This window comes from Mauremys reevesii, linkage group 26, assembly GCF_016161935.1.
Source record: "Mauremys reevesii isolate NIE-2019 linkage group 26, ASM1616193v1, whole genome shotgun sequence".
Lineage (NCBI taxonomy): Eukaryota > Metazoa > Chordata > Testudines > Geoemydidae > Mauremys > Mauremys reevesii.
Window position 1 is genome coordinate 14,907,092 of NC_052648.1, and position 20,991 is coordinate 14,928,082.

The 20,991-nt window shown below is 52.3% G+C and overlaps 1 long non-coding RNA gene across 1 annotated transcript in view; it reads right to left on the reverse strand.

The window, feature by feature from the left end:
- The window catches only part of LOC120391504, a 38,980-nt gene extending 25,902 nt beyond the window's left edge, over window positions 1-13,078 (reverse strand). Inside the window, exon 1 of the long non-coding RNA XR_005591363.1 lies at window positions 12,930-13,078. This is a non-coding gene — a long non-coding RNA (uncharacterized LOC120391504). The remainder of the gene's footprint in view (window positions 1-12,929) is intronic.
- Between the last annotated feature and the right edge of the window lie 7,913 nt (window positions 13,079-20,991).

Genomic DNA, 20,991 nt, shown 5'->3' on the forward strand with positions numbered 1-20,991 from the left:
GGATCTGTTTACCTGTGTGCCTTTCCCTGCTCTGGTGTCAAGGTCCAAGGACATTCCCTTCCCCCTTTAAAAGCTGATCAGAGCCAGATTTTACTCATTTGCCCCTGGATCCCAGTGTATCATTATTCTGGTGGTACAATTGTGATCGCACTCCAGAAGCCGCACAAGTAGGGTGACCACCTGTCCCTAACTGGATGGAACAGAGGGAACGTGAATACATGCTGCCTTTAAGGTTACTTTAAGCACCCACCCACGCATTCCAACCTTGCTCAGTTGCATGGGTTGTACTGTTGCAATTTCTGTTTTGTTTAAACTGTTGCTTTAATTAAAGGTTTATTTATAGTTGGCTAGTTAGTAGATTGTTTGGTTAAAATGTATTTTTAAATACAAAAACATTGTTATTTTGCCATTGGTTTAATTAAAACTTTGGTTCTGGAATTGTCCCTTTATAATAAAAAACATTTACAATCCATGCACTATGAGTCATTATTGCCTTTAACTCAAAAATCCTTTAAATAAAGCTGAACTAATTCATGGGGTTTTACAAAAGTACTCAGGGAACATTCCACTTCTACCACCTATACGCAACACCCCAGTACTCAAAATGTGTCTGTCCTGACACCCATTCCACGGGGTAACAGCTGCACATCTTCAGGCCTGAGACTCAAAATATGAACAATAGGCATCCTTGACAATATTCCCCAAGGTGTTAGTGCCAGGCTGCCAAGCAAGTCTCTGAACCTCAGCCTCCTACACATTGTTAAGATTTTGTTCATTGCTCTCACTAATACTGTGCAGAACACGACATGCAGTTATAAAGGCTGGGATTTTTTTCTGCTGCTTCCAACCTATTCAATAAATAGCACCATCTGCCTTTCAAACAGCCAAATGCACTTTCCACCACCATTCTGTGACAGTTAAATGTTCCTTCCTTTTGTCCAAGAGGCCTGTACATGGCTTCAGTAACCAGGGCATCAGAGGACAAGCTGGGAGGGGACTCCAGAATAACCAGATCAACCTCCACATCATTAATGTCCACATTGCTCCTGGGGGACAAACAGTCCTTCCTCCATTCAGCTCAATGGAACTGAGCTTATAAATTCAGCCATGACCTCCTGAGCCTTACCCAGCTGTAGGACCTGGCTAGACAGCACCTTATCAGTGGCATATCCCAGCGGCTCTCAACCTTTCCAGACCACTGTGCCCCCTTCAGGAGTCTTGTGTACCCTAAAATTTCACTTCACTTTAAAACTACTTGTTTACAAAAGCAGACATAAAAATACAAAAGTGTCACTGCACAGTAATACTGACAAAGTGCTGACTTTCTCATTTATACCATATAATTATAAAATACATTGGAATATAAATATTGTACTTACATTTCAGTGTCTAGTATATCAAGCCATATAAACAAGTCACTGTCTGGATGAAATGTTAGTTTGTACTGACTTCGCTAGTGCTTTTTATGTCGTCTGTTGTAAATATCTAGATGAGTTGATGTACCCCCTAGGAAGACCTCTGCGTTCCCCAGGAGTACGTGTACCCCTGGTTGAGAATCACTAGCATAGCAGACCTGTCTGAGAATGGCCCCCACAGCTGATCCCCCACGTTGAATTGGTTGGCTTGAGAGAAGTAACAGTCTGGGGTTCTCAGCTTCCAGAAGACAATGGTGACCTGTTTCTCCACTGCATGTTGGTTCTCTATGCACAGATCTCAAAAAAGGTCATCCTCCCCATCCTGAAGTTCAAGGCCTGCAGAATGATCCTTTCCTACCAATCCACGCTGGTTTCCCAGGCCCATAAATGAGGGCCCTGGCTTGACTACATCTCCCATAATGCAACTCGATCTCCCCAGTTGCTGAGCCACCACAGTGCATCATGGGAGTCCCTGGACCTGGTTCATTATAGAACGTGTGCAAACAGTTTTGACGAAAGGTTTTAAACCAGCCCTAAAGCAAAAGTCACAAATGTACAAGAGAAAATGGCAAACCTGCAGGGGACATTGTTTTAACCAGAATTGATTTCCTTTGCAACATGAAAGCATTGTAAAGCCACATGCAAATTAGACTGGCAGCACAGGAGAACTGATGTCATTTATTAGTAGTACTGTGGTAGCACCTAGAGGCTGCAGCAAACCCCAGGGCTCCATTGTACATGGCACTGTGCACACACTGCGTGAGAGCCAGTCCCTGCCACCAGAGACTTAATAAAGGTCAGAAAAGGAAATGGAGGCACAGAGAGGAGATGGGACTTGCCCAAGGCCACCCAGTAAGTCGGGGTCAGAGCTGGGAACAGTCAGTACTCTAGACTGTACTGCCTCTCCTCTCCTCTCGCACTACCTTCTGCCTCAGCCTCTGCAAGCTTTAAACCAGCCCCCGAAGTTCTGTAACTTCCTTAGACTAATAGAACCATAGAATCACAGGGTTAGAAGGGACTGCAAGGGTCATCTAGTCAAACTCCCTACCAAGATGCAGGATTTGTTGTGTCTAACCCATCCAAGACAGACAGCTTCAGCCTCCTTGTGAAAACCTCCAGTGAAGGAGCTTCCCAACACTCCCTAGGCAGTTTGTTCCATTGTCCTGCTGTTCTTACAGTTAGGAAGTTTTTCCTGAGATTTAATCTAAATCTGCTAAAATATAGTTTGAACCCGTTGCCTCTTGTCCTGTGTTCTCTGTGTTTCTTCCCCGAAAGCCCCCGGGAAATCAGTGACCCTCATGGCTGTGAGAAGTCACCATCCCTGCTTACTGAATAGTGCCTGCATGTCCCTCCCAGCTGCCCCAGACATGCTGCTGTCGATTGGAAAGCTCCAGCTCCAGACACGGACTCTGTGTCCCTGCTCAGCTCTGGCCTCTCAGTGGGATTCTGGCAGAGGCGCATGGCTGGAAAGAAAACATGGATTTCTGGAAATAATCCAATTGACTAATTGGTAAGAAATCACTTAAAACCTTGGTAATTGATTTGCTGTGACCCGGAGAGGTGAGACATGGCAGGAACATGGCGGCTGGGCTGGGCAGAGCCCTGGAGAGCACATAGCCAGGACTGTCACTCAGCTGACACGGACCCAGCAGGGGAGGGGCAGAAGGCCTGTTAAGATTAGACAGACGTGAGGAGACCGATCCCATGGTGGATGAGGAGCTGGAAGTAGGGTTCCCCCACAAACCTGGAGCTTTGCCCCTGTCCTGAACATACAGAGACCTCTCCTTCTCCTCCTGGGACATGGAGCCGCTTCCTGGCCACACTGCTGGGACACCAACAGTGCCTGGGGAAAGATGGTTCTGGAGATGGAAACACCTTGTAAGCTGCAGTCAGGGACAGCAAATCCCAGGGAGGACAAGAAAACTCCTGTCTTCACTGACGTGAAAGTGTAACCTGAGTGCTGCCCCAGCCCGACTCCTGAGCGCACACTAAAACCTCTCGCGAGAGTTAGGTGGGGTTTTAAACGGGAACTAGCTCGTCTGTCGGGGATGGGGAGAATAGACTGAAGCTGGAGTGCTGCTGATGCAGCTACTTTATGCTGCTAAACCAACCACTCGGTGGTGTTCTGCAGTGTGACTCTCCCCTCCTGTGAGGCAGCTGAGGCTAACTTGAGAGGAGTTAACTATGGCTTTGTCTACACTAGCACATTTGTTGGTAAAATTTTTGTCGGTCAGACGTGTAAAAAAAACACCCCCCAACAGACATAAATGTCACCGACAAAAGCACTGGTGTGGACAGCACTCTGTTGATGAAAGACCCTCTCCTGCCTATAGAGCTACCACCGCTCATTGGGGTGGTTTAATGATGCCGGCAGGAGAGAAGCCACACACAAGACCTTGAACCGGCACAGCTGTACTGATGTAAGGTCCGTAGTGTAAACACAGCCTCAGTGTATAGAATTCAAGCTAACACTGCAGTGAAAACAAGCCCTGAGAGTGTGAAACTTTCTAGAGCTGGGTGGGAAATGTTTTTCCCATCCAAGGAAAACTTTTGAGACTTCAAAAATGTTTCCAGTCCTAAATCAGAACAAAAAAATCAAAATCTCAAAAAAATTCACAAAGCAATAATCAAAAATAAATCAGCTCAGGTCAATCAATAATTTGAAAACATTTCATTTTGATTTTCACCTTTTTTTAAAAAATGACAACAAATAACTTTAAATTTCTACATGAAAAGTTGTTTCAAATAAAAAACCCATTTCACTAGACATTTCAACAATTTTGAAACTGTTTTTTCAAAAAATTTTGGCACAGAAATTGGTTGATACCCATCTTTCCTGCAATTTCCCCATTGTAGTGTTGGTTCAAGGTCTTAACCAATGAAGTACTTTTGGTCCTTCAATCCCCACAAACTATGCTACCTATTCTTGAACCCACCAGCTGGCACCTTAGCTATGATCTGTTTGTACCGAGAAAGAACCAGCGCATTCCTGTAACAGGCAGTAGTTTGGTTCTGCAATAGCCTCTAAAAGACCTTGGCTTGATCTCCAAGCTGCCAAAGGGATTTCCACAAGCAGTGGCTATTCCCAGAGTGGCACAGGTTCAGCATAAGTCTCCTTTCAGGAACTGAAGCAAAGACCAGAGGACATACAGCTCCCGACCAGGTGCACAGGCTGTGGCTGATCAAACTGGCTGCTCTCAGCTAGCTGGGATCTTTCTGCAAACAGAAGGGTTTAATTAAAGCCCAGAGCTTCCTGCATGAGGGGCAGGATCCCTGTACAAGGAGCTGCTCCCCCATCCGTCCAACCCCCGTGCATCCAGACCCCTCATACCCAGACCCTCCTGCTGAGACTCACCCCTCCGCACTTAGAACCCCCCCCGATGAGCCCCATTCCTCCTGCACTTGGACCCCCCCCAGTGAGCCCCGACTAGCTGCACCTGGACTCCCTGCAGAGTCCCATTACTGTTGTATCCAGAACCCCCAACAAACCCCTGTGCATCCAGATCCCCACACACACCTGGGTCCCCCACTGAGCCGCCCGCACCCAGATTGCCCCACACAGAACCCTCTCAACTCACATCTGGATCCCCCCGCACTGAGCCCTCCACACTTGGATCCTGCCTTGCTGAGCCTGCCTGCCCATGCCTGGTGCACCTGGCCCGGAGGGGCAGGGCCCTGGGGTGTTTCTGGGGCAGGTTGGGTCCTTGCACCACGTCAGGGTTGGGTGCAGCCTCACCACTGAGTCCATGTCCCGGGGGTGGGGCTGCACAGTGATCTCCCACCTCTGTGCAGCCAGTGGCCTGTGCTCCCCAATGCCAGGCTGGAGCCTCCACATTTATTTGACAAATAAAATTTGCAGAATTTTAAAATATTATGTGCAGCATTTTTAATTTTTTGGCGCCGAATGTCCTCCGGAGTAAAAGCGGCATTTGTTCAGAGGAAGATACAGGATCGGTCAGAACAAAGAACCATTCCAGTTTTGTCATGGGGCACGTCAGCATTGTAATCACAGGGTTTGATTACAGCTGGTGTAAACATACCTGGGCTAGCTCAGCTGGGACGAGCAGCAATGTGGTAGAGCATGAAGTGTGCACTGCTGCAGCCTCACTGCTCCAGGAACCGGGCCAGCTAGATTAAATCTAGCTCAGGTAGGTCTACATGAACCGTTCATTATTTGTCTGAAAAGTTTGTCCAGCTCTACCTGAAAGTGAATCCTGGATTTGCCTTCTTGGACCTCCAGGGCCCCATTCACTCTAGGGATAAGACTGATAATGTCCCTGGAGTGGCAGGTCCTGGATGGCAGAGGGAGAAGCATCTCTCCCAACTGAGTGAGGAGAGGAGTTTTTTCTGTAAAATTTTTCTTGGGCCTTTCGAAGTCTCCTTGTTTTGGGGGCCCAAGGAGGACAGAGACAAATGGCAGGGTTACCAGTGCTGCGAGAGAGGCTCGTCTTCTGGGCCTACCAGAACAGCAGGCAGAGGTGGAGTTGGGTTGGGAAGTGTTGTCAGGGCAGCAGCATCCCCACAAGCACGATCCCTGGGGGATTTATGGGGAGCAGCCCTGGGACTGCTCTAGGACCATGCGAGCAGCTGCTCATTCAGGAGCGAGGGTCTCCCTCTCCTTGCAGGTTCCCTGGTGCCCAGGGGGGAGGCCCGCCAGACACAGACATTGCCATGGACAAGGGGGCTCAGCCGGATTCATGAAGTCCATATCAAGGGACTGTCCTGCAGGAACATGGGTCCCTGGATGCAGAGCACCCCTGAGAGCAGCCATGTCGTATGCAGCAGGACTGGGCTGATGCTCACAGCCAAGTGCAGAGGGAATGACGGCCGAGCCTCAGCATGGGTGCAGCATGGATGGCCTCTGGCATCAGTCTTGGGGGCAAGTCCCAGCACTGCTTTCCCGGCCTGCACCTGGCCCTTTCCTGATGGCACAGAGCTGAGGGTCCAGCCCTGCCTTCCTCCCTGGTCAGTCACACCCTCCGGTACGGCGGGTGGTCCGTCAGGGTCACCCTGCCCAGGCATGTACCATGGGGCGTGCTCTGCCTCTGGACCTGTGCCCAGACCCAGGGACAGGCTGTGAGTGGGTGTGCAGGAGGCAGAGGTGAAGGAGAGAAGCCATGGGGTGGCAGCTGTGTACAAGCCTCTGGGCCAGCCACTGACAGTCCCCTTCAGAGGGCAGAGCTGTGTGCAGTGGAGTCAGAAGCAGCAGAGGGGCTGTGCTGTGCTGCCCAGACATGCAAGGACCCGCCTAGAGGGCACAGGTCTTTATCTGGTGGCTGTTCCCAGGGTGGGTATGGGTGTGCTTCCCCAAGGAGGGTTCACTCTGTGTGAGTCAATAGTATCAGGAGTCCCATGGCCATCTTCCGTGGCCAGCGCTGGCGGTGCACATGGGCTGTCTCCGGAGAGGGCATGCGAGGGTTAACGTCTCCAGATCTCTCCGAGATGGAGCACAGCCCAGGGCTGTCTGAACTAACTGCTGCCTCCTGCTTCAAATGGATTCCAGCCACATTCCAGCCAGGCCCCCAGAGAAGGGTTGCATCCGGGCCAGACCAAACAGCACTGTCTGCTTAACAACTGCAGTGCCAGGCACGCATCAAAGGGAGCAGCCTGAAAGCACAGCGCACATTCACTGCCTTGTACCGCCTGGTGGGCACAGCCCAGCGTGGCCAAGGGAGCCCTGTCCCTTCTCCAGTCCCTGTGACCACATGGCCTGCCCAGGAGCAGGGGCAGATGGGCTACAGAAGCTGTCATGAAGGGCATTCATCATTCTTTTGTCTTGACCCCTTACAGCCTCTTGCAGGTCCTAGGGAGCCGCTGCACCCTCTGGCTCTGCCCCTGCCACACAGGCTGCAGGGCATGGGCCAGACAGCCTGCAGCGTCCCTTGGCTTGAGTCTCTGCCTTCACTCTGTAGCTTGGGGAGCTTATTGAAGTTAATAGCTAAGAGGCTGCACCCCCCGCCTGCATGCAGAATTCATCAGTGGATACCCATCTCTCTTATACATCCTCTGGGTCAGGGATTCCCATTTTTTCTCACACCCTCCTCCAGAACCTGGTGGTAAAGTAGCCATCTGTGCAAGGCAGCCACTGCCCAATGACATGATGCCCCAGGCTGGGTAGCAGACTCAGGAGAGGTGGACTAACACTTCCCATATCCAGCACCTCATTCACCCAGCTTGACCCAGGATATGGGAAGGAGACAGTTCATAGAATCATAGAAGATTAGGCTTGGAAGAGACCTCAGGAGGTCATCTAGTTTAATCCCCTGCTTAACGCAGGACCAACACCAACTAAATCATCCCAGCCAGGGCTTTGTCAAGCCGGGCCCTAAAAATCTCAAAGGATGAAGATTCCACCACCTCCCTAGGGAACCCATTCCAGTGCTTCACCATCCTCCTAGTGAAATAGTTTTCCTGAATATCCAACCTAGACCTCCCCGACCTGCAACCTGAGACCACTGCTCCTTGTTCTGTCATCTGCCACCACTGAGAACAGCTGAGTTCCATCCTCTTTGGAACCCCCTTTCGGCTGCTATCAAATCCCCCCTCACTCTTCTCTTTTGCAGACTAAACAAGCCCAGTTCCTTCAGCCTCTCCTCGTAAGTCATGTCCCCGACTCACCTGATCATTTTCATTGCCCTCCGCTGGACTCTCTCCAATTTGTCCACATCCCTTCTGTAGTGGGAGACCCAAAACTGGACACAGTACTCCAGATGTGGCCTCACCAGTGCCGAATAGAGGGGAATAATCACTTCCCTCAATCTGCTGGCAATGCTCCTACTAATGCAGCCCAATATGCCGTTAGCCTTCTTGGCAACAAGGGCACACTGCTGACTCATATCCAGCTTCTAATCCACTGTAATTCCCAGGTCCTTTTCTGCAGAACTGCTGCTTAGCCAGTTGGTCCTCAGCCTGTAGCAGTGCCTGGGATTCTTCCGTCCTAAGTGCAGGATTCTGCACTTGTCCTTGTTGAACCTCATCAGATTTCTTTTGGCCCAATCCTCCGATTTGTCTAGGTCACTTGACCCTGTTCCTACCCTTCAGCATATCTACCTCTCCCCCCAGCTTAGTGTCATCCGTGAACTTGGGTGCAATCCATCCCAACATCCAGTTCATTAATGAATATGTTGAACAAAACCGACCCCAGGACTGACCCCTAGGGCACTCCGCTTGAAACCGGCTGCCAACTAGACATCGAGCCGTTGATCACTTCCCACTGAGCCCAACAATCTAGCCAGCTTTCTATCCACCTTATAGTCCATTCATCCAATCCATATTCCCTTAACTTGTTGGCAAGAATACTGTGGGAGACCGTATCAAAAGCTTTGTTCAAATGCTCTGCCACACTGTGCCTCTTCCAGTCAAGCCAGATGTGCTTCCCACAGCGACTCACCACAACTGTGGCCAGTCAGAAGGGAAGCAGAAGGTGGGGCCATCAATCAAAATGGTCAATGGGATTTCTTCAGTCCAAGGATCACAAAAACATGGATTCCAACTCGCAGCCCCCCAGTGTAATTCCAAAACCCATTTTAAAAATGTGTAAACTGAGGCACAGAGGTAATTTGCCAAGGGTTTCTTTAAAAAGTTGTCTTGGTCCCTTTTTAAAATTAAAGGAGACCCGAATGGGTTTGCCTTCTTTCCTTTGCTTGTTTTTTTTTTAGCAGAACCATCAGGAATGCCCAACCTGGTGTTCCTGGACTGCCACTTGGGAAGTATGTTATGTGAGGTCTCACCTGCAGTGAATTGTTAACAAAGAATTTGTCTCTCAGTAGTGTTGGTTAGTCATTGATGTTCAATGGACACGCCCCCATTTCCCTCACATTAAACACTAGCATCTGGTTCATGTTCCTGTGGACTACGCCCCATGTTCTTAGTAGCTGCAGAGACAAGAAGGAACCTGAGCTCTCATGGCCTGGCTGGTCCCTGAGCTACGTGGCAACCACAACAGTGGAGTCCTGAGCAGCTGGACTATCTGCTGATTCCAAGGAAAAAGTGTTTTGATGTTTTTCCCCACAGACAGTGCGTGGCTATTTCACCACTGGACCAGGCTGAGCAGGCTGGCTGGAGCTCCCCTGGCCTGTGCAGAGGGCAGGAAAAGCAGGAATCGGCACGCAGGACGCAAACTGATCCATCACCAAACTGATTATTGCCTCCCTCAGCTTCTCCTCCCACCTCACAGCCAGGCCTGGCTCCCTCCGGGCCCTGCCCGTCTGCCCCTACTGGCACACACACTGGCTCTCAGCAGTTCCCATCTTATCTCCAGGCCAGGTGTTCCCAGCAGCCTGCTGGGACCAAGTGTGGGCTCTGTAGGACACATAAGCCACAGAGGCTGGAGGTCAATGAGGGCGGAGGGGCAATGCAGATCTTGACCTGCTCCAGGACCTGCCCCACCTCACCACTGCAGGGAGCCCCAGTGAGCATCTGGATTAGCAGCCCCTCCTTGAGCCATGGGTACCCTGAGCCCACGAAAACAGCCAATTCCCAGATAATATGCACCTGGCAACTCGTCGTCTTCCTAAGGAGAATGGGCTTGATGCTGCAGTCCTTACCCAGGCACAGGCTTCAATGGGAATTTGGCCTGAGCAAGAACTCCAGTGTCCGACAGTGAGCTACAAAACCCACCTCTCTGGAGTGCTAAATCTTGGCTCCATGTCAGCCAGGAACCTTCTCACTCCAGCACTCAGAGCAGGACCAGGCCCTTGCCATAAGCAGTGGGGCTCAGCCCTCCAGAGGTGGAGCCTTCCCAGCTGGGCCTCGGGGCAGCTTGTGCTTTGGCCTGTTGGTTCTTCCTGTTATCTGTACATTCTCTTTGCTGGCAATGAGCTAGTGAGAAATCGCTCCCCATGAGGCTGTTTGTTCGACATGCAGGAATCTGCCAGTGCCCCCTCTGAGCTGCTTCACCCAACGCACAGTCAACCTGTGGAACTCATTGCAAGGGGATGTTGTGAAGGCCAAAAATATAACTAGGTTCACAAAAGAATGAGATAAATTCCTGGAGGACAGGTCCATCAGTGACTATTAGCCAAGCTGGTTAGGGACACAATCCCATACTCTGTGTTTCCCTAGCCTTTGACTAGCAGAAGCTGGGACTGGATGACAGGGGATGGATGACTTGATAAATTGCCCTGCTCTGTTCATACCCTCTAAAGCACCTGGCACCAGCCACCGTCAGAAGGCAGGATACCGAGCAAGATGGACCATTGGTATGACCCAGTATGGCCATTCTTATGCTGTACAGGACCACAATGTGGTGTTTGAAGTACCTCTGCATTGGCTGAGGCTCCACTGCAGTCATATGCCTTTGGCACTAGGGCAAGACTCACAAATGCTGAGTAACACACACCCAAGGACTCCATGGCCATGGGTTCTTGTCAGCCATCTGACCACTCCTCCAGTGGATGCTAATTACCCAGGTGGACAAGTGAGTGCCGTGGGCTGGCACACCTGGTTATGGCTGGGAGACATGTTCCATTTGGCACTGATCCAGTAGGAAGAGCTACACTCAGTAACAGCGATTGTATATCCTCACCTCACTGGGCAACCTCTATAGCTGGCCCATGGGCTGCATATAGTCCGTACAGGTCTCTGCATAGCCAGCAACAGCTCTCATCCTGAGTACTCGGGTCTGGCTTGTGGACACTATCTGTCCCACCATGCAGTGCTGCACCTGGTGAGGGTTCCCCCTTTAGTTACACTCTCCAAGCAGGCAGTGGTTGTATGTCAAGAGACATTTGCATTCAGTCCTGTGGGCCGCTGAGAATCAGCGAGAGACAGACAGACAGACTCTCTAAGAACAGAATGGAAAACTAGAACAAGAAAAGAGGGGCGGGCAGACAGACGTTTCCAAGCCAGCTGCTGGGAGTTCCTCTCCCTGAATGGGCTCTTTCTTTAACTGTGTTTATAGTGCACGGCCTAACTATTCCTGTGCTGTATCTTGAGTAAAGCTGTGCCAGGCTACTTGAACCTCGTTCAAGCAATCACATTGCTTCAGCTCTGAGTTGGTGGGTCCTGCAGGGAGCACACTGGCCACGCACCGTGCACTCTGTGCTGTAATACATAGACCCCACCGCCCCAGGAGTGGGAATTGGAGCTATGTGGCAGATTCATCATAAACCACTCAGAACAGGGGCCTTCTGCCATAACGCGAGCCAGGACGCTGGTTTTTGATGCAAAGCACGAGATGTAGATTGTGAAATGTGGAAGTGCTTAAATTAAGTGGCTTTGTGCAGTACACGCCTCAAGCAGCATTCTGCATGCAGCACCTAACTGTGACAAGTCAGGGGGGAATTTGCTGAGATCTGTTCTGGTATGACCGTTCTGATGTACGTGCCAAGCCCAGGGATCTCTAAGGCATCCTTGGTTTGAGGTCCTTCTAGTTGTACAAGTGTCTCCATCTTCCTTGGACCGACTGAACTTTGTCACTGGGTATGATTCCTGCATAACTGCCTTCACTTAGCCCCATCTGGCATTTGTTCCGGTTCAAGTTAAAATTCTTTTCTTTTTCGCTCTACAGAACACAATGCAGCCTCTCCCTGTGGGGTTAGGCATTTTTGCCCCAACTCTGCAGATCATCAACAGTTATTGCTACTTGTTTCAGATCCTTGAAGATATGGGACATGGGGCTTTCACACTTCACTGCCACAGGCAATCCTGAAGGGAAGTCCCCTAAACATCTCCCAATGGGGGTGTTCAGTTTTTACGGTTTCTTTACGAAACTGGACCTGCCCAAACCCAGGCCTTGCTCCTGAATGGAAACACTCCTGCAGTTTGAAGTGTAGATCCGACTTCCTCAGCTGGGGTAGTGCCCACCTTTCACATCTCTTGGGTCTAAACAAACACTTCCTTTCCTACGTGTTGGTTTTGGGACAAAGCAAAGCCCAAACATCTCTGCAGACAGAAACCTGGCCATGTGACTGCTACAAAAAAGGGGGCTCAATGCTGCTGTATTTAATCAGCTCCAGTAAAGGTCTGGACTCTGTACCGACTGGAACCAGCTTTGACCCACTGCCCTGGAAAGGCGAGGCTCCATGCCCCATTCTTCTGACATCTCCTGACACACTTTGTTCTCCCTGTCCCTAGAGTCTTGAATTTATGCCCCGATTTGTCAAATGGCCTGTGGGGCTTCATACTCCCCATCCCATGCCACTGAGGCAGCCCTGCTGAGTCCAGCAGCAGCAAGGGGCTGGCTTTATGGAGCCTCTGATACAACAAACCCAGCCACGCTCATGCCAAGGGCTAGAATGTCAGATCCTCCCAAACCCCTAAGCAGCAGCTAACACTTCTGTGACAAACCCCAACTAGGGAACTCAATCCCAAGAAAGCCAATGCCCCGCAAAGCCTTGGATTAGAACTGAGCCCAGGGATGGGCTCGTGGCGCATTCAGTACCCTCCCCATCCCAAAGACGGAGAATTTATTTCCATGATTATTTTCACTTTGGCTTCTAGAATTCAGCTGAAAAATGTGACCTTTCCTCAGTTCTGTTGAATAATCCAAACATGGTTAATTATTCCACTTACAGTTCCTGGGATGGTCAGGAGAAGCCAGGAGAGTTTCTCAAAGGCAGGACGTTTTCCTTCACAGTGTCACACTGCTCTCTGGACACATTTCACCAGTCACGGGCCCGTCATTGCACTGAGCTAACAGTTCAGGTGAGCATCCAACACTCTGGGTGCTGCTCTGAACAGAGCAAGCCTCCCGCCTGTGGAGGGGTGCGGCCTAGAGGCCCAGACTAGCCTGAATGACTGTGGTTTTTAACTGAGTTTGGATAGGAGCATGAGTAACTGGCCCCAAAGACTGACCGAATGAGAGGATTGTTAGTGACTCTTTGAAATAGGAGCATGACCTTATTTAGGGGTTGGGCTGAGCAATACAAATAATGAAAACATGGTTAACTAGGCACCAGTGGAGAAAATAATTGGTTAGAAATGCTTCATTTAATAGCTGGGGGAATATGGCAAGGTGAGAGAAAGGAAAAAACCTTCAAGGGAGCAGAGCACAGCCCTAAACTGCTTCAGCTGGTGTTAGCTCAGGGCCAACACCAGCAGTGACATCAGCTGTTCATTAGGGTGCAGAGAAAAGCCAGGCGTCCTAGGGGTTCTTTGTCAGAGCTTGGAGCCACGTAGGACGGGAAGGGGTCTCCAGACCGGATCTGCTTGCGCGTATTCAGCCAATGCTTATCACTGTATTGTGGCTTGGATATAGAGTACAGGCCAACTCGTAGACTTGTATTCCTGGTTTGGTTGTGCCCTACACCAAGTGGCCTTTGGGCTAGTAAGAAACTGCTTGTGTGGAAACTGAGTTGTGGCAAACCTTCATGAAATTATTAGGAAAATTATTTCTCACACTGGGTCACTGTTCAGAGACCAGTGCTCCCAGCCCCTTGGCTGGGCTTCCTGCAGGATTCATTCCCACTCAAGGTGAATTCACTCCCCTGCTCACTAGAGTGATAAGAGATGATTTGATCCCGCTGACACTACAAACAGACCCATGTGAGGAACAATGGTCTGGGACTCGGCGCCCCAATGTGGCTGTAATGTGGGATGAGGGGATGGGGCGATATAGAATGAAATGGCCTTTGGTGTGAATCAGGAGTCCATGGCATTACACCTGCTCACGCCAGATCTGGATCCCGTGGCACTGCACCCACTTAGACCAGGTTGGGATCCCGTGGCACTGCACCCGCTCATGCCCGGTCGGGATCCCGTGGCACTGCACCCGTTCATGCCCGGTCGGGATCCCGTGGCACTGCACCCGCTCGTGCCAGGTCAGGATCCCGTGGCACTGCACCCGCTTAGACCAGGTCAGGATCCCGTGGCACTGCACCCGCTCATGCCAGGTCGGGATCCCGTGGCACTGCACCCGCTTAGACCAGGTCAGGATCCCGTGGCACTGCACCCACTCACACCCAGTCGGGATCCCATGGCACTGCACCAGCTCGTGCCAGGTCAGGATCCCGTGGCACTGCACCTGATCATGCCCGGTCAGGATCCCGTAGCACTGCACCCGCTCGTGCCAGGTCAGGATCCCGTGGCACTGCACCCGCTCACGCCAGGTCTAGATCCCATGGCACTGCACCCGCTCACGCCAGGTTGGGATCCCATGGCACTGCACCCACTCATGCCAGGTCGGGATCCCGTGGCACTGCACCCGCTTAGACCAGGTCAGGATCCCGTGGCACTGCACCCGCTCATGCCCGGTTGGGATCCCGTGGCACGGCACCTGCTCGCATCAGGTCGGGATCCCGTGGCACTGCACCCGCTCATGCCCGGTCGGGATCCCGTGGCACTGCACCTGCTCGCACCAGGTCGGGATCCCGTGGCACTGCACCCGCTCGTGCCAGGTCGGGATCCCGTGGCACTGCACCTGCTCGCACCAGGTCGGGATCCTGTGGCACTGCACCTGCTCATGCCCAGTCGGGATCCCGTGGCACTGCACCCACTCGTGCCAGGTCGGGATCCTGTGGCACTGCACCCGCTCGTGCCAGGTCGGGATCCCGTGGCACTGCACCCGCTCGTGCCAGGTTCGGAGTCAGCCTCAGGAGTTAAATGCAATTCTATAACTGGGTTCTATGCAGTATTGTTGTAGCCGTGTTAGTCCCAGGATACTGGAGAGACAAGGGGGTGATGTCATACCTTTTATTAGAAGTTAGTCCAATAAAAGATATTACCTCACCCCGCTTGCCTCTCTAAGAGGGTCTGTTGAGCCTCACAGATACGGGAAAGCCCAATTCCACATTCTGACCTCGTGCCAGAGCTTGTGCCTAGCAGCACCCCTGCCCCACACACTGTGCACTGTGCCAGAGCGGGGTCCTTTGCCCATTCCTGGCCAGGAGCCAGGGATCAGCAGTTTCCTTTCAGGCTGGTTTTATTTTCCGAGGTTTGCCGCTGCAGACGGAACCTTTACTGGGGATGTGGCACCCGCAGCTCGGGAGCCTTCTGGGACAATGTGTTTGTAGCATACAGCAGGGCAATCGCTGGGCCAGCCGGTGTCTGTGCAGGAATGTCTGGGAGACTAAGGGTGTGATGGGAAATGGCCCTTTTGTTAGCTAGGAAGCCTCAGGTACCTTCACTGTGCACTGAGGGAGGTGCAACCCCAGGCATTCGTGTAGATCCCTCTGCCCGCAGGCCTGCATCTCACACCCACAGCACCCTAGGGACCATCTTACTGAGATCCACCCCCGCCCCCATCATCAGATACTTCTGGAGTGACCATGTGCATGAGCCCTGCTCTCCTGCCCCAGCCCTGCCAACCCCTCAGCCCTTCTCTCCACAGACACAGCCTCCCCCACCCCAAACTGCTCCCCCGTCTCCCCACTTCCTCACACGCCCCACTCCTCCCACCCCAGGGCAGGGAAAGACACATTCAGCTGACACTGAGCAAGGGACTGTCCGAGTCAGGTGGGCTCAGCAGCCTTACCCCAGGGCAGCTCTGCCTGTGTTGGTGCGGTGCTGCTCACGAGATCTCCCCTTTGCTCCTGCCTGGCTTCCTGCTAAACTTTAAAAGCAAAAGAAATGCCCCCTGGTATCCCCTGCCACCCCCAGCATTACTGCTAACAGGCAGCTTATCCTTGCCAAGGCTAGAACAAAGGTGTCAGTGATTAGTGGCGAGGGGTAATTAACCCTTGGAGCAACTTCCCGAGGGAGGGTTGCGGTGGATTCTCCAGACTGGATTTTTTCTCACAGATCTGCTCTAGCTCCGACAAGGAATTAGTTCCTGGCCCGTGTCACACAGGAGGACAGATGAGATGATCACAGTGGTCCCTTCTGGCCTTGCACCCTCTGTTTCTTCTGTGCTGAGCCACCTCGATCAGCCTCATTCCTAGATTCCCAGGTTGAGCCATGCAGGGCGCAGCTATGGCCTGGGACGATGATTATTAATTACGATGATTTTTGACTGTCTTTTTCCTCATCTACTTGTACCAGGGCTGCATGTCCTGGTTGCTGCTTGGATGAGGTTTGGGCTGCTCTCCGGTGGCTAAGGACAGCCCAAGCCCTTCACTACAGCCTATGTCAGCCTATGTCACCCCCTGAGCGACACCCGTTACACCGACATAAGCACATTGGCAGAGGTGGTTCCATTATGCTGTTGGCAGAGCTCTCTCCCATCGGCGTAGAGCGTCTTCACCAGACGTGCTGCAGCACGGGATGTGTCAACATGCCCTTAGGTACAGCATCTCTCAGCATCCCGCCCTTCAAACAGCACAAAGCTCCACCTCTCCGGTGTCTCCTTCGGGGCAGGGCAGGGCCAGCCCCTGTCACTCCAGCCAGTGTCTGAATACCCCCGATAAAGCCTGGCTCAGTCAGTTTGTCTCCCTCGTGATGCTGCCTCCTTCCTTGGCTCTAGGGGTGGAAAGCCGTTTTGTGATGGCAGACAGTCCAAGGGTGGTACTAGGAAGCCAGGGCTAGAGCCACAAAGGGACAGAGGGGATTGTGACGCTCCCTTCTGGTGTTATCCGGACCAGTGAACTGCTTGGTCATGCCAATCCTTGACTCTGGGAGTCAGCCTTACCCTGCTCTGCTGTGAGCACCCCACTCCTGGGCTGGTCACACACAGCCTCTGGCATGTAAGCTGCTCCTTGGATTGTGCAACCGAATGACACTAGCCAATATCTCCAGTCCCAGACACTATCCTAGGAACCTCCATCTTGCAGTGTCAGTTATGCCCGCTGGACGCTGCAAGCTTATAAGAGTTCGTCAATTTAACAAAGAAATTGATATGTACCAGGCTTGTTATCCCAAGGGAAGTCTCTGACACTCTTCAAACCAAATGCACTGTTTCAGGTAGAATAAATAAACAAATGTATTAACTACAAAGATAGATTTTAAGTGATTATAAGTCAAAGCACAAGAAGGCGGATTTGGTCAAATGAAATAAAAGCAAAACGCATTCTAAGCTGATCTTAACACTTTCAATGCCTTTACAAACGTAGATGCTTCTCAGACTGGCTGGCTGCCCTTCAGCCAGGCTCTCCCCTTTGATGAGCGCTTCATTCTCTTGGTGGTGGTGTCTGTAGATGGAGGTGGAAGAGAGAGAAGGAGCCTGGCAAATGTCTTTTCTTTTTATCATGTGCTTTCTTCCCTCTTGGCTTTGCCCCCCCACCCCCGAGTCAGGGGAGCATTACCTCATCGCGGTCCCAAGGGAAGGGGGGTGACTCACTTGAGAGACAACAGATCCTTTGTTGTTGCCTAGGCCAGTGTCCATTGTTCCTGTGAGGCTGAGTTGGGTTTGTCCCACACATGCCCTGATGAGGTGTGAACTGCCCCTCTGCTCTTAGAGAGTTTTTGCCTGGGTTTGCTTTAAGCCATGAGGACACATTTTCAGCCTCATAACTATCTAAATGAAATTACAATCTGTAACATTAGTAGAACAATGATTACTATAACATTACCATAACAACAATGCTCAGTACATCATGAGCCTTCCGAAGACACCCGACATGACAAACTTTGCATTGGATACCACACAATCATATAAGGATGAACATAGGGGTGTAGGGTGTTCCCACGAGGTACAGACCGTCACAGGGGTATCTCCGCCGGAGCTGGGAAGCAGAATTTCCAGCATATCCACCCTAGCTTGGATTGAGCAAGCACACTGAACCCGGCAGTGTAGCACGAGGGCTTGCTGCCCCGAGAATGGCCTTGTGGGACCAGACTCAGGGCCACTAGCCTCTCCCACCACTTGCGCCACCCCAGCTACATTCCAGTTATAGTGGGGAGCACAAATCCAGCCAGCCTGCCCCAAATTCCCAAGCTGGTCACCCCAGCTGCCTGTGGTGCATGGGAAGTGTGCACTGGGAACACCTGCCAGCTTGGCCCCTGCAGGTGAGACAGACTGAGAAAATCTCACCCGATTTCAGTGTGCGATAGAGCACAAGCTGCTCGTAGCATCACGACCAGCTGGTGGCAGCTTTCCACATGGCCACCAGCTGGAACTCTGGCACCCAGGGAAATTAGATACCTTTGAGGTTAGGTGGCAGCTGAGCAGAGGTTTTGAGGATCTCAGTGGCACCTAAATATTGGACTTAAGCACTTAAAGTGAAAGTTAGGGGCTATAGGGTATGTCTGTACCAGAGGTAGGTTGTAACTTTCAGCTCCAGGAGACGCTCATGCTAGCTGATTGAGCTAGCATGTGATTAGACTGTGGAACTCACTGCCACAGGAAGTCACTGAGGGCAAGAAATTAAGACGTTTCAAAAAGGGATCAGATATATCTAAGTGTGACAGAGCACTGGGAGTTAGCAGATGAGCAGGCACTCAGTTAGTTCCCCCGGAGCAGGCTGACTGGGCAATTGAAGTTAATTATCTAATCAGGTGGTGGGGGGGGGTCTGGGTGAGCTAAAGAGCCAGTTAGCCAATCAGCTCAAGACTGATCAGAAGGGCACAGGAAGGAAGTGAAGGGCTGGCTGCACCCAGTCTCACAGAAGTCTCAGAGAAAGGAGACTCTGCTCCTTTCAGGCCCCAAGGAAAGAGCCGAAAGCCCAGGGGAGGCTGTAAACAGCATTGCTTCAGGGCACGGTAAGGGGTGGGTGGAGGGACCCGAGTGTGACAACCCGTGGAGTCTGAGCAGGTTTCTGCAGTCCAAAGGCAGGCGAGGGATGCGCCCTGCTACAATAAGGGTCACAAGAATATCCCACGTTATCGTAGCTAATGGAACAACTGGGGGGATGTTTGAGCCAATCTCCATCAGAGATCAGGATGAGACCTGCGGGGGCGGGGGAAGATTACCCCCATCTGTTCCTGCAGGTGTCTGAGCTCTTCCTCTGCGACATCTGGTACTGCCGCTGTCAGAGCCAGGACACTGGCTAGCTGGCCCAGTCCAGTCTGCTCCTGATGTGTGTGACTCTCTCCGGGTTTGTCTCTGCTCGGGGTGGACTGGCTGAGCGGGAAAATGCTGGAGAACCTCAAAGGCTCATTATTCTGCAGGGCCCTGGGTGCTGGCACAAGGAGGGCTATGCAGGGGCGCTCCTCAGAGCTCTGTGCCTTGGGCAGCCCTTCGCCCCGCGGCCAGGGCACCTCAGGCTTTCTGGAGGCTGCTGCAGTTCTTTGGCTCCCCTGGGAGGGGGGCGGCCCTTTCATGTGGCTTAAAGTCAGAGTGCTGGAGAGCAGCCTGTCTGACTGAAACAAAACAAGTCCTTCCCCTCCAGCAGAAAGGCTTTTGGCAGGGATTGGAAGAGAGAAAAATGCGAAGACGACATGCAAATGTTCTGTAGTGTGCTGAGCCAGCTCCTCCTCCCCCACAACCTGAATCCAACCCAGCCCGCCATCCAAACCGGCGAACGCCCGAGAACCAGAGTGCTGCTGCTGGGCCGGCTACTTGGGACTGGGCCTACTACAGCTCGTGTCAGAGCCGCCAGCAGTGGATGACAACGGCCGTGAAGTCAAACTTTCCTCCTGTGCTGCCAGCAGAAGAGGCCACAGGAATAAACGGAATCTGCCCCAGCGTCCATTTGCAGAGGCATATTATCAAGACCGTGAAAAAAAAGCAGGCAGGAGGTTTCCTGCGCAAATAAGCAGCTCCCTGGGGCATCTCTGGCAGCGCCAGTTCCTGCCTGAGACATGCACTCACAGCAGCGGAGAGCTCCGTGTCCACCATCCCCTGATGCAATGTCTCTTGGCAGGGCAGGAGGACAGTACTGGGGCGGGGGGGAATGGGAGCACCTGTAAGGGAGAGAGGAGGGAAAGGAAAGGGGTGAGCCAACCCTGACAAGCAAACCTAGCACATGATAGAACAAACTAGAGCGCCATACTTCAAGACACAATAAACCACACGCAGGGGCAGCAGATTTGTAGAAATTTTGGTGATGCCGAGAATGCCCAGAGCCCGCTTCCCCCAAACTCCACCCCCACCTGCCTAAGGCCCTGGGAGGGTGTTTGGGTGTGGCGGAGGAGGTCTGGGGTGCAGGCCCTGGGCTGGGGCAGGGGATTGGGGTGCAGGAGGGGTGCAGGGTGCAGGCTCTGGGAGAGAGTTTAGGTGCAGGCTCTGGGCTGGGGTGGGGGTGCAGACTCTGGGAGGGAGTTTGGGGGCGGGAGGACGTGTGTGGGAAAGGCGGACACACAGGAGGGAGCTCCCAGGGGCGGAAGGCGGGGCCGAGGGAGAGACCCGGCCTCAAACATTGCTGGAGCTGGGCCCTGCGCCAGGAATATTCCTGGTGCCCCGGCACCACGGGCCCATAGAACTCGCCGCCAATGACTACACACACTGCTCCCATGTCCCATGGCACAGAGCCCAGCACTGCTACAGGGAGTGACACTGTCACTGCACCCCACTGCATGCGTGCTGCTGCTGGGAGGGACTTTGTCGCTGCACCCTGCTGCACAGAGCCTAACACTGCATCCCACTGCATACAGCCCAGGGAACTGCTATGGGGGGGTCCCACTGTCACTGCACCCCACTGCATGGGGCCTAGTTCACTGTTATGGGGAGGGACACTGTCACTGCAGTTTGGTGTCACAGTCTACAGAAGCATCCTAGTTTTTGCTAGAGACATTAATTCCCCCAGAAACTGCATGCCTTCGGTCCAGCTGGTAAAATCATTTAAAACGATCTGAGAGAATGTGTGTGACCAGGATTAGCTGC